Source organism: Asparagus officinalis, chromosome 2, assembly GCF_001876935.1.
Source record: "Asparagus officinalis chromosome 2, Aspof.V1, whole genome shotgun sequence".
Taxonomy (NCBI): Eukaryota; Viridiplantae; Streptophyta; class Magnoliopsida; order Asparagales; family Asparagaceae; genus Asparagus; species Asparagus officinalis.
Window position 1 is genome coordinate 7,283,578 of NC_033795.1, and position 11,162 is coordinate 7,294,739.

Sequence of the window (11,162 nt, forward strand, 5' to 3'; positions counted from 1 at the left end):
GTCTATGTTCATGAGCGAATGAGGAGAATACGTTTACTAAATTATGAGGAATACAATATGAAGATCTTCCAATCACTCAAAATCCCAAACAAACCCCAAAAGCCTAATACAATCTTTCTCAAATAAAGAGCTAGCAAAATAGAGCTGAAAAAGGATGACAAATAGGCTGCACGAGAGAACCCTTTGTTTTCTGTTTTAATTAGTGGTGCAGATTGATAATAATACCGATCAAGGTGCTCTCTGTTTTTATAGCTACATGCTCCCTGACTTGTAATTGGATAAGAATCCAATTGTTTCTTAGATTTGTTAGCTCAACAAATTCAATTAAAGCCTTATCTCTAATTCTTCGCCATTAATAATTCTAATGAAATAATCAAATAACAAATCCAATATGTTATAGTTGTTATCACTGCAGTAGGAGCCACGCGTTCTTTGGTTTTAGCATCTAACTTAATATTCTCGGGCATGACCAGGGAGCCAAAACAAAAGAGCCGAGTTTGAGATCAGTATTTGAGTCACACATAACATATGGTCTGCACTCGCTCTGTTTAAGGTGTCCTCTAGCATTATAAGATAGATTGCTTATTGCTTATATCTGCTAAAAGCAGTTGACGTGTAATTCTGAATGCCTCTTTAATTTGCACCAATATTGGACTCTGATAATCACATTTTAGACTCTTAGTATTTAATTAGGATCATTTTCTCACCAAAAATTTTGCTCTACCCTACTTCCATCATAGACTATTGTCCTTTGGGACTCTTGGCAACAGTTATGACAAACTCCCCAGGATAAGCTATCTCAATCACACGAGATCACGAAAAAAAATCAAGAACACACAAACACAAAGATATACGTGGTTCGGCTTGTAGCCTACGTCCACGGGCGAAGGAGGAGAAAACTTTACTAAGTTGTGAGGAATACAAAGTGGAATATCTTAATCACTCAATCCTAAATCACACCCCAAAAGCCTAATACGACTCTCAATTAAAGGAACAAAAGAGAAGAATATCAAATAGGCTTCACACAAGAATTCTCTCTTCTTGATTGGTGCTCTGAAGATTGATCCTTAATTATTGGCTTGAAAGACTGTTCTTATATAGTCTTGAAGATCTCAGCTCATTGCTGTCTAAGAAACAAGAGTTCTAATAGGAATAGAAGTCCACATATCTTAAAACCAAACAAGAGTCCAAGTAGGAATAAACCTCTAATATGATTGGTTGTGCAAAGTCTAATGTAAGTAGGACTCTTGATCAAAACAAACCAACCTAAAAAGGAACTCTCAAAGCAATATGGATTTGTGTATTTGAGGCAACCTATAAAAAATCTCCACCTTGACTCAAACGCGTAGAAGATTCCTTACTCCAAAATAAGCTAACTTACTTCTTCAATAACCCCGTAGGGCATCTAAGTGCGGCACATATCGATCAAGTCCAAGCCTAGCTTGAACTTGCTAACTGAAAGAGGCCTCCTCAACAAATTGACTGAATTGTCCGTGCGACAATCGTAAATATTAGCAAAATTATCACCTGACACAGCTGCTGAATAGCTGAAGAGTACAAAATTATCAACCAACAATGCATAAGCTACTGTATCTTCATATCTTCGCAGTAGTCGGATATCTCGTCTAGATCGATCTCTAGCAATAGTGTATTCCTATAAGGTGCTTCATCTACTTGAATGTGATCTGGATGTTGAAATCCCGTCGTCTTATCCTATTGAAGAGTTGAATCACAAATTTCTAACTCCACCTTATGTCCTGTAGTGCGCGCCTTATCAACAACTGAAATCGATGACTGTTTCTGGTGGAACATAGCAGATTCATCAAAAGTAACATCATGGCTAATAATAATCTTAGGAGACTTCAGACCAGGACACCACAACCTAAAACCCTTAACACCCGATGCATAACCTAGGAATATGTACTTCTTCGCTCGCGGCTCAAGTTTTCGTTGACTAACATGTGCATATGTAGGGCAAACAAATATTCTAAGATTAGAATAATCCACAGGCTTACCGGACCAAACCTCCTCTGGAGTTATACAACTAATAGCAGTGACAACCAATTCACTAAGTAACAAGCCGTATTCACTACTTTCGCCCAGTATTCTTTGCCTAAACCTGTATTGAACATCATACAATGAGCTTTCTCCAATAAGGTTCTGTTCATACGTTCTGCCACTCCATTCTGTTGTGGCATGTGAGGGACTATACGATGTCTAACGATTCATCCTTCTTGCAGAACTCATCAATGAAGTAGACCCAAACCTTCCTGGAGTAGTCATCAATGAAGGTCAACAAATATTTGGAACTACCATCCCTCGAGACAACTTGAGAAGGTCCCCAAAGATCTGAATGGATATAATCTAAAGTACATTTAGTTTGATTCACTATTGTACTGAAGCTGACTCTTTTCTACTTCCCAAAGATGCAATGCTCGCAGAATCTCAAATTTTCTATACTCTATCCACATAAAAGACCATTCTTACTCAACCCGGTCAATCCGTGATCACTCATATGACCAAGTCTCATATGCCATAATCTAGTAGTATTAACTCCTGACATCGACGATGCAACTGCAGCCGAATCGATAACGGTAGAACCCTACAAAACATACAAGCTGCTGATAGTTTTTCCTTTAATAACCGTTGATGCTCGATATCAAACACCTAATTAATCCAGAAGAGAATTGTTACGGGGTGATGAAGGATAATGGAGGATTCGTTCCCTTCTCCAGCTTTACGCCTAGTTCTTGAATGAGGGTCTGATGTTCGTGCTGCATAGACAAAAATAACTCGTGAGAGGGCGGGACCGGTTCCCCCGTGGTTCCTCTGACGATCAAGTTAGTTGATAAACATGACCTTGAGTGGAGTTTAGAACTATGCGTTCTTATGCTATGTGCATTAGAGATTATCATCTCTCAGATTGGATGGACTAGAAGAGTTAGATTGTTCTTTATTTCTTGCCCTTTTTGGCTTCTTTTTTACTTACTTTGCTTTCATGGGTTGTTCTCCTTTTTTTTCGCTCTGATCCAGAATAACATCTGTATATCGTGTGGATGTCTGTGGTAGATTGGTCATTTCGGCCATGAAGAATGACAATGACAAAGCGTAAGCTGGAAGATGAGTCATCTCTCTCTTTATAAGTGTCGGCTGGTGACTAGAAGGGACGTCATTTCAGCATGGGAGATGGCGTCTCCGTGATATCCGGGAAGTGACTTGTGAGCGTGGCAGAAGGCACGCTGGCATGCTGAGTCGTCCCTTACTTTATAGATGTCGACTGGCGACTGGAGGGGAAGTCATTTCATTATAGGAGAATGTATCTCTGTATTTTCCAAGAAATGATTAAGCTGACAAGTCATGGAGACTTTGTCAGGCTAATATCTAGATAAGACTTATTCGAGGTGGACTGAGATGTCAACGTTTGCTCGGGGGGAGAGACCAGGGTCGAGTCCTCAGCTTAGTCGACACCAGGGAACATCGCTTAAGTCGTCTATGAGAAATGCCCAGTGAGTGGTCGAGTGCTTTAAATAGGGTCGTCTTTGATAAAAGGGTCGATCGGTACCGCCTTTTGTGTCGACTTAAGAGTGTCAGCCTGTCCGACTGAGTAAAACGTCATCTTATCTCAGCTTAATAACCACCTTTGGAGTTAATATAAAGATGTTGACTCGTCTGGCATGTCAGGATCTCTCGTATCGGCTAGTATCGCCTCTTGTGTCGACACCAGAGTGCAAGCTTGATGAGTCGGTGGGGCTGAGACCTCTGTAATTGTGCCTTAGGTTTATACTTTGGTAAGGCACCAAGGTCTTGTAATCTAACCATGATGATCGAGTTCTGGTGGAGGATTCGACCATATGTGGTGCCTTGGTCTTACCTTAATGAAGAGCCAATGACTTGTTATTCGACTTAGGAGTCGAAATGCCTAGAACTCTTGGGAGTTGATCACTAGGACTCTTATCATATTATTTTGTAAATACTGTATTTTGGGTGAGCGAATACCATAACAGTTGGCCCTTTTCACTTGGAGTTGGCTTTTAGTTGACTCCGAGAGAAGTAAGATATGCTCTTGATCAATACAGGTCTACTGAGGGCGAGAAAGAAAGAAGTCTCTGTCTTAGAGACGTAGCTTGTCATTTTTGGGTATCCATTGCTAACTCCGCTATTCATGGCTGACGTCATCAAAAGTATTTTTAGGAGATGAAGCGTCATAGATTGGAGGGAGTATCTTCCACTTTTGAGTATTGGGATGTGGCGCATTAAATGAGGGTGGCGCTTCGTATTTCGAGTGAACCACTTCAAATTCTGATATGGATCTGGCCTGGTTGTTTCGAAAACTATTGCGTCTTTTGAAAATCCCTTTGTATTCTTCCTTGAAAGCTTATAAATAGCTTATTGATGATAAGATAGTTCTTTTACGAATTTTGCTCTGGAAAAATTCCTAATATTTCTCCAAGATTCTTCTAAGAAGAAATATTCCATAGCTTCCCAAGCTTAGAACTCTGGTCAAAGTGAGGTGAGCATTGCTGCTCTTTTCCTTATCCGCTTGAAGGTCCATATGGACAATCTGGTGGGATTATATGATGAATACAATATCACTCGGACTCTCACTTAATTTGGTGGTGCCGGAGATGAGTGAGCCAGTGTACTACCATGGCGAGGGTCGAGTGCCATTTTACTTAGCCCATTTGGAGTATGGCTTACGGCTGCCCTTGCACCCTTTTATCAAGGAGGTTCACACTGCTCTAGGGGTCTCCCCTTCCTAGTTCTATCCGAACGCAGTGGGAATTTTGGTGGCTTTTATTATCATCTGTCATCGTGTTGGAATCCAACCAAGCTTGAGAGTGCTTGGGCATTTGATCAGCATGGGGTCAGCTGAGAAGGACCCACATTACTCTTTCCACTATCAGGAGGAGTTCCAGCTTGTTTCTGACTCTTTGGAGTTAGATGAGGACTGAAGGAGGTAGTTCGTGTGGGTTTATGGCGGCGACAACGTCTTTGTCTGCTCGGACTGGCTGGGGGCGAATGAAGGTGTTTTGTGGCCAGTTACCCTCAGTGACTTTGAGATGATGGATCTGGAAAAGATCCGTTCTTATGTCGGGCCCCGAGAGAGTGACGCTCTATTTGTTGATGTGTTCTCCCAGACGGCAAGCATGTCCATGAGTTTATCTTCCACTGGCTTTGAGGCAAGGACGAGCCATGTTCCTCTTTTAGCGGAAAATCGTAAGAGGAATACAAGGACCGAGGGGGCGAGCTCTAATGCTAGACCCCGTAAGACGCCGAGGGTGTCTTTTAGGGCAAAGGAGGTGGTTGTCTTGATGCCTCAAGCAGCTAACATTGCCTCTGAATTGAGGATGTTGTCGGCTAATAACACAGCTTAACCGCTTGGAAAATGTGGGGCTGATAGAAGAGTCTTCTCTTGGCAGGAAGACTATGGCCCCAGTGGTCGATGAGGATGCTGTCGGCCCCAGTACTAATCATGAGGCGTCTCGTCACCCTGGCAAGGAGCCGATTGGGGTTAACGACATCGTCGAGGGGAGAGCTGGAACTCCGTCAGAACAGATGGAGAATGGTGCTGACGGGAGGATTTTGGAGGATATGTCAAGTGTTGGCATACTCCAAGCTCTCCAAGCTTGTTTAGCTTGGGGGACTTCGCTGGGACGTGCCCTGTTCAATCGACTTAAGTGTTCCCTGGAAGGCCAAGTAGAGCTGGATAAGGAGAAGTCAACCAAGGAAGAGATAGAGAAGAGAGTCACTGTCTTGGATGCCGAATTGGTTCACAAAGAAGGTGCTTGGCGCCGGAGTCTGGATGAGAAGGAAGAGCTACTTAAGAGCTTTCAAATCCAGTTCTCCAAGTAGACATGGACCATCGAGGACCTTCAAAGGGAGATGGTTCACCTATAGGCAGAGGCCGAGTCCAAGAAGCGTCGTAAGATGACAGCTGAGGTAGAGGCTCGAACAAGTCGTCTGTCTCTTGAAAAGATGAGGGGGGACTTTGAAGAGCTATAATCAAAGCTTCAAGCATTCATAGTCCTTGTCGACAAACTGAAGGATCAACTTAATCGTCTGGACTCAGAACAGCATAGAAAGAAGGTGGTCGACGACTTGAGTCACTGCCCTATAAGGAAGGCTAAAGTAGCCTTAGCTGGTAAAGTTGGGGTTGATTACTTCGCTTCCTTGGTGTCTTGCAACTCTCATCTAACTCCAGATCGCTTCTACCCTTCCTGCGTCTCCTATTGCCTCGATTTGCTGAAAGATGTCGAGAAAATTGGAGGCGGGTTGGATATTTTAGCGAATGACGATAAGGTCGAGCCTGTTGCTGGGCCCCTAGGGAATCTTCTACCCTTGATTCCACCAGGAGTCCGCCAAGTCCAACTCCCAAGTCTAGTCGAGGGCTTTGAAGACCTGTATCTTTCAATTTTTTTCTTTTCTCTTTTTTATTATAAAAGTGTTTGTAATGAAGTTACTCTTATTGAATGAAAATTAAATTTTATCTTTGTTCTTAAGCTTGCCTTCATTGTTTGCATTCTTTTAGCTTTGTAGCTTTGCCCTCATCTGAGATGTTGGCTGAAGTGAGTTAGTTGTAATGTGTCGACCCGTACTGGGGACTTATGATAACTAGTTTACTTTATGCCTTATTTTGACTGAGCGTTTAATTGATCCGAACTTGACAGACCACTGCTTAAGTTTTTAGATCGATTAAACACTAGCCATGCACTTAATATTTATACCTTAGGCTTATGAATACCTTTTTGGCAGAATGGCAACCCTGAGCTTGGATGCTTAGGTCTTCATAATCCCCGTAAGGTCGAGTAGTGAATGTGGGAGTCGACCCTAGGGTTGTGCTTTGAGCTAACCTTGATAAAGAGCCAATGGCTTTATATTCGACTGAGGAGTCGTTGTGCCTTAGGCTTATCTTGATAAATAGCCAAGGGCTTAATATTCGACTGAGGAGTCATTGTGTCTTAGACTTATCTTGATAAAGAGCTATGGGCTTGATATTCGATTGAGGAGTCGTTGTGCCTAGGGATTATCTTGATAAAGAGCCAAGGGCTTGATATTCGACTTAGCAGTCAAAATACCTAGAACTCTTGAGAGTTGACTAGGTCTTTCCTTCCCCTAAGGCCGAGAGATGACTGTAGGAGTCGGCCGAAGGGTTGTGCCTTAGATTTATTCCTAATAAGGCACCAAGGACTTGTCCAGGATAATCGATGAGAGCCGGAGGAATCGACCATAAGTTGTGCCTTAGGCTTACCATGATAAAGAACCAAGAGCTTGATATTCGACTGAGGAGTCGTTGTCCCTTGGGCTTATCTTGATAAAGAGTCAATGGCTTAATATTCGACTGATGAGTCGTTGTGCCTTGGGCTTATCTTGATAAAGTTCTAAGGGCTTGATATTCGACTGAGGAGTCGTTGTGCCTTGAGCTTATCTTGATAAAGAGCCAAGAGCTTGATATTCGACTGAGTAGTCGTTGTGCCTTATGCTTATCTTGATAAAGAGCCAATGGCTTGTTATTCGACTGAGGAGTCGTAGTGCCTTAGGCTTATCTTGATAAAGAGCCAATGGCTTGATATTCAACTTAGGAGTCGAAATGCCTAGAACTCTTGAGAGTTGACTAGGTCTTTCCTTCCCCTAAGGCCGAGAGATGATTGTGGGAGTCGTCCGAAGGATTGTGCCTTAGATTTATTCATGATAAGGTACCAAGGGCTTATCCATGATGATCGATGAGAGTCGGAGGAATCGACCATAAGTTGTGCCTTGGGCTTACCTTGATAAAGAACCAAGGGATTGATATTCGACTAAGGAGTCGTTGTGCTTTGGGCTTATCTTGATAAAGAGCCAAGGGCTTGATATTTGACTAATGAGTCGTTGTGCCTTGGGCTTATCTTGATAAAGAGCCAAGGGCTTGATATTCGGCATGATGATCAAGTCGTATTGTGAGGATTCAACCATCTGTTGGGCCTTGGGCTTACCTTGATAAAGAGCCATGGTCTTGATTAGGGTGCCTAGGTCTTGTATGACGCCTAGGTCTTTGGCCATAGTGAAGCTTTGATCCTTGCGAGATCAGAGTAAACTCTTATTGAATGACATTTTATCAGTTCTGTATTTACATTGTCATGAAAAAATATCCTTTGCAGGCATCTGATGCTCAGAAGGGAGTTGAACCACTTGTGATCTCGCTTTGGTTCTACTTCAGGGGTAATTTTGTAATGGGTGAGGCCGCCAGTTGTAGGCTGTCTAAAAATCACAATAGATAGTTGATCCCCCTCAAGCTTTAACAACGAAGGTTACAATCAGATGACTTTCATATCAACAAATGAAAACTGCAAACGGATGACTTTTCATATAGATCGAGAAGAGTTACAATTCAACGATACTTCCGACAACTGATAAAAACTCTATTCAATAGCCCTCACAACCAACTGTGAGAGTTACAATCTGACGACTTTCACACCCTAGAACAGCTAAAGCAAAGATCAATGAGCATTAGTCTTCACGATGCTGTAATAGACGAGGTTACAAGTCAACAACCTCTCCCAAACACAGAGTCCACCTCTGCGCTTCTCAACTCAAAACGCACACAGCCTGTGCGTTCTTCAGCAGACACTTAACTCTGTGGTGCAGATTTAAAACCCAGAACGCAAGCGGCCTGTGCGTTTCAATCATCCGCAGATACCCAACTCTGCGTCCCAAGTCTGAGGCGCAAAGTTAAGATCCAAAAACACAAATAGCCCTTGCGTTTTCAATTCCCAGCAAGCACCCAACTCTGCGTCTCAAGTCTAAGACGCAGAGTTAAGCTCCAGAACACCAATTTAGGCGTTTGACTTGTTCAAACTCAAGCTGAACGGCCTCAAAACCGTTTATCCCACGTTTTAAGGGATTTTCGCCCACTTAGGAGCGGATTTAGGGGTTGGTTACACCTTTTATTCCCCTATAAATAACCACATTACTCAACTGAGTAAGGGGTTGGAGATTTGGAGATCAAGAAGACCGCATAAGGTTGGATCTTTCGGTATCAAAACTGCACAAAGGCAGTTCATATCAGATCTTTGGGGCGTTGAGGCTAAGATCTTGAGAGATTGGAGATTTCAACCAGATTTAGAAGATCAAATCTCTAAGGATCCTACAGTAACAACAAATCTACTTGGCTATTAACCGAATTTTCGGTTCTAACAACTCTTTTCTTAGAGTTTAAACTCGTTCTGAGTTCTTAAACTCGTTAAGAGTTATTCAGCAAACTTACCACGTAAGTTAACTATTCTCGTGAGACAAGACGGTCGGATCGTCAACGGAGAGCAAATTCGACGCAAGCATTCGAAGGAGGTACTCTATCGCTACCTTGAAGAACCCAGTTTTAAACAAATGGGAGAATCAAATTCATTCTCCTCTCTTTTGTAATTGGAATCCAAATTGTAATTGAGATTAAAGGAATACAAATCAATTTTTTCTTTCATTTCTTTTACTGCAAATTTTCTAACAAACACCAGTACAGAACCTCTTTTAGTTGGATTTTGCTTGCTTTCAAGGTGGACAAGTTATTGGTATGACGAAGATGATTCGAAACTCTATTTTTCATCTCATCAGCCGAGGTTCCTTCTGAGTCTAAATCTCTAGTAAGGCTTTGAAGGCGAATGGTTAGCACGTCAGATTTTGGTAAAAGGAACTGTCCATACACCATAAATTATATCGAATGTCATTTTCCATGTGAGTGTTGAGGGCACAACCAAAAGCTACATGATACCTTCTGTGGTGCAACCTCTCTTGGGGAGTTAATCAATCAGTCGGTATTGTACTCCCTGAAAATGAAAAACCATAGTGGCTTTTTTGAAGGAGCTTCGGAAGTACTGGGGGATGTGAAGATGCTGTGGATGGAGAATTCTGTCTTATGGGGATCATGCGGGTTGCATGCTTCGACCATCAGAGCTTAGTCAACTTTAGTGGTGAAGGCGTCGGTTGAAGGGCCAAGATCATTCTTCCAGAGAACAATCAGCTGACAGGCCTTGAGCTTTTCCCGCAATTTCATCCTTGATATCCTAGGAGTTCTCTGAATGAAAGTCCATCTGGTCCAAGGTGCCTACCACAGACTTAATCATTGCTCCTATACTCATATGAGCTATTGTCAGTGGGAGCTTCAGTGATAATGGATCTGCTCATAACCCTTGGAGGAGGTAGGGTTCTTCTTTGTGATCCAACTCTATGTTTCATGGTTGTCTAGAAGGTGGAGTTCATCTGTGACGGTGATAAGAAGTATGTGCTGCATGTCCAAGCCAGACAATCACCATAGTGGTGTGTCTTCTTCAGAAGGGTTTTCGGGGTTCTGGTAGCGGTCCCATCATTTGGTGGATGACCCGCCTAGCAGACGCTCCCCGGAAAGCTATAGGGGCCTTTGAGGGCTACGTCTATATTGGATCCTCATAGCCATAGGCTAATCCTCCTTAGATTTAATGATGTAATTCCTGACTTCATTTAGCTTGAATGGTGCAATTCAGGTGTTGTTCTTCAGAGTGATTAAAATCATACCCTTGTTCAGAACTTGGTGTATCTTCCTAAAAAAGAAGAAATGCCCCTCGATGGGCCCCAAACTGTTGATGCTCGATATCAAACAACCAATTAATCCAGAAGAGGAGTGTTATAGGGTAGTGAAGGATGATGGAGGACCCGTTCCCTTCTCCAGCTTTATACCTAGTTCTTGAATGAGGGTCTGATGTCCATGCTGTACAGAAAAAAATAACTCGTGCGAGGGCGAGGACCGGTTCCCTCGTGGTTCCTTCGACGATCAAGTCAGTTGATAAATATGAGCTTGAGTGGACTTTAGAACTATACGTTCTTATGCTATGTGCATTAGAGATTATCATCTCTCAGATTGGATGGACTAGAAGAGTTAGATTGTTATTTGTTTCTTGCCTTTTTTGGCTTCTTTTTTACTTACTTTGTTTTCATGGGTTGTTCTCCTTTTTTTCGCTCTGATCGGGATTAACATCCATATATCGCATGGTTGTCTGTGGTAGATTGGTCATTTCGGCCATGTAGAATGGCGGTGACAAAGCGTGAGCTGGAAGATAAGTCATCCTTCTCTTTATAAGTGTTGGCTGGCGACTGGAAGGAAAGTCATTTCAGCATGGGAGATGGTGTCTCCGTGATATCTGAGAAGTGACTTGTGAGCA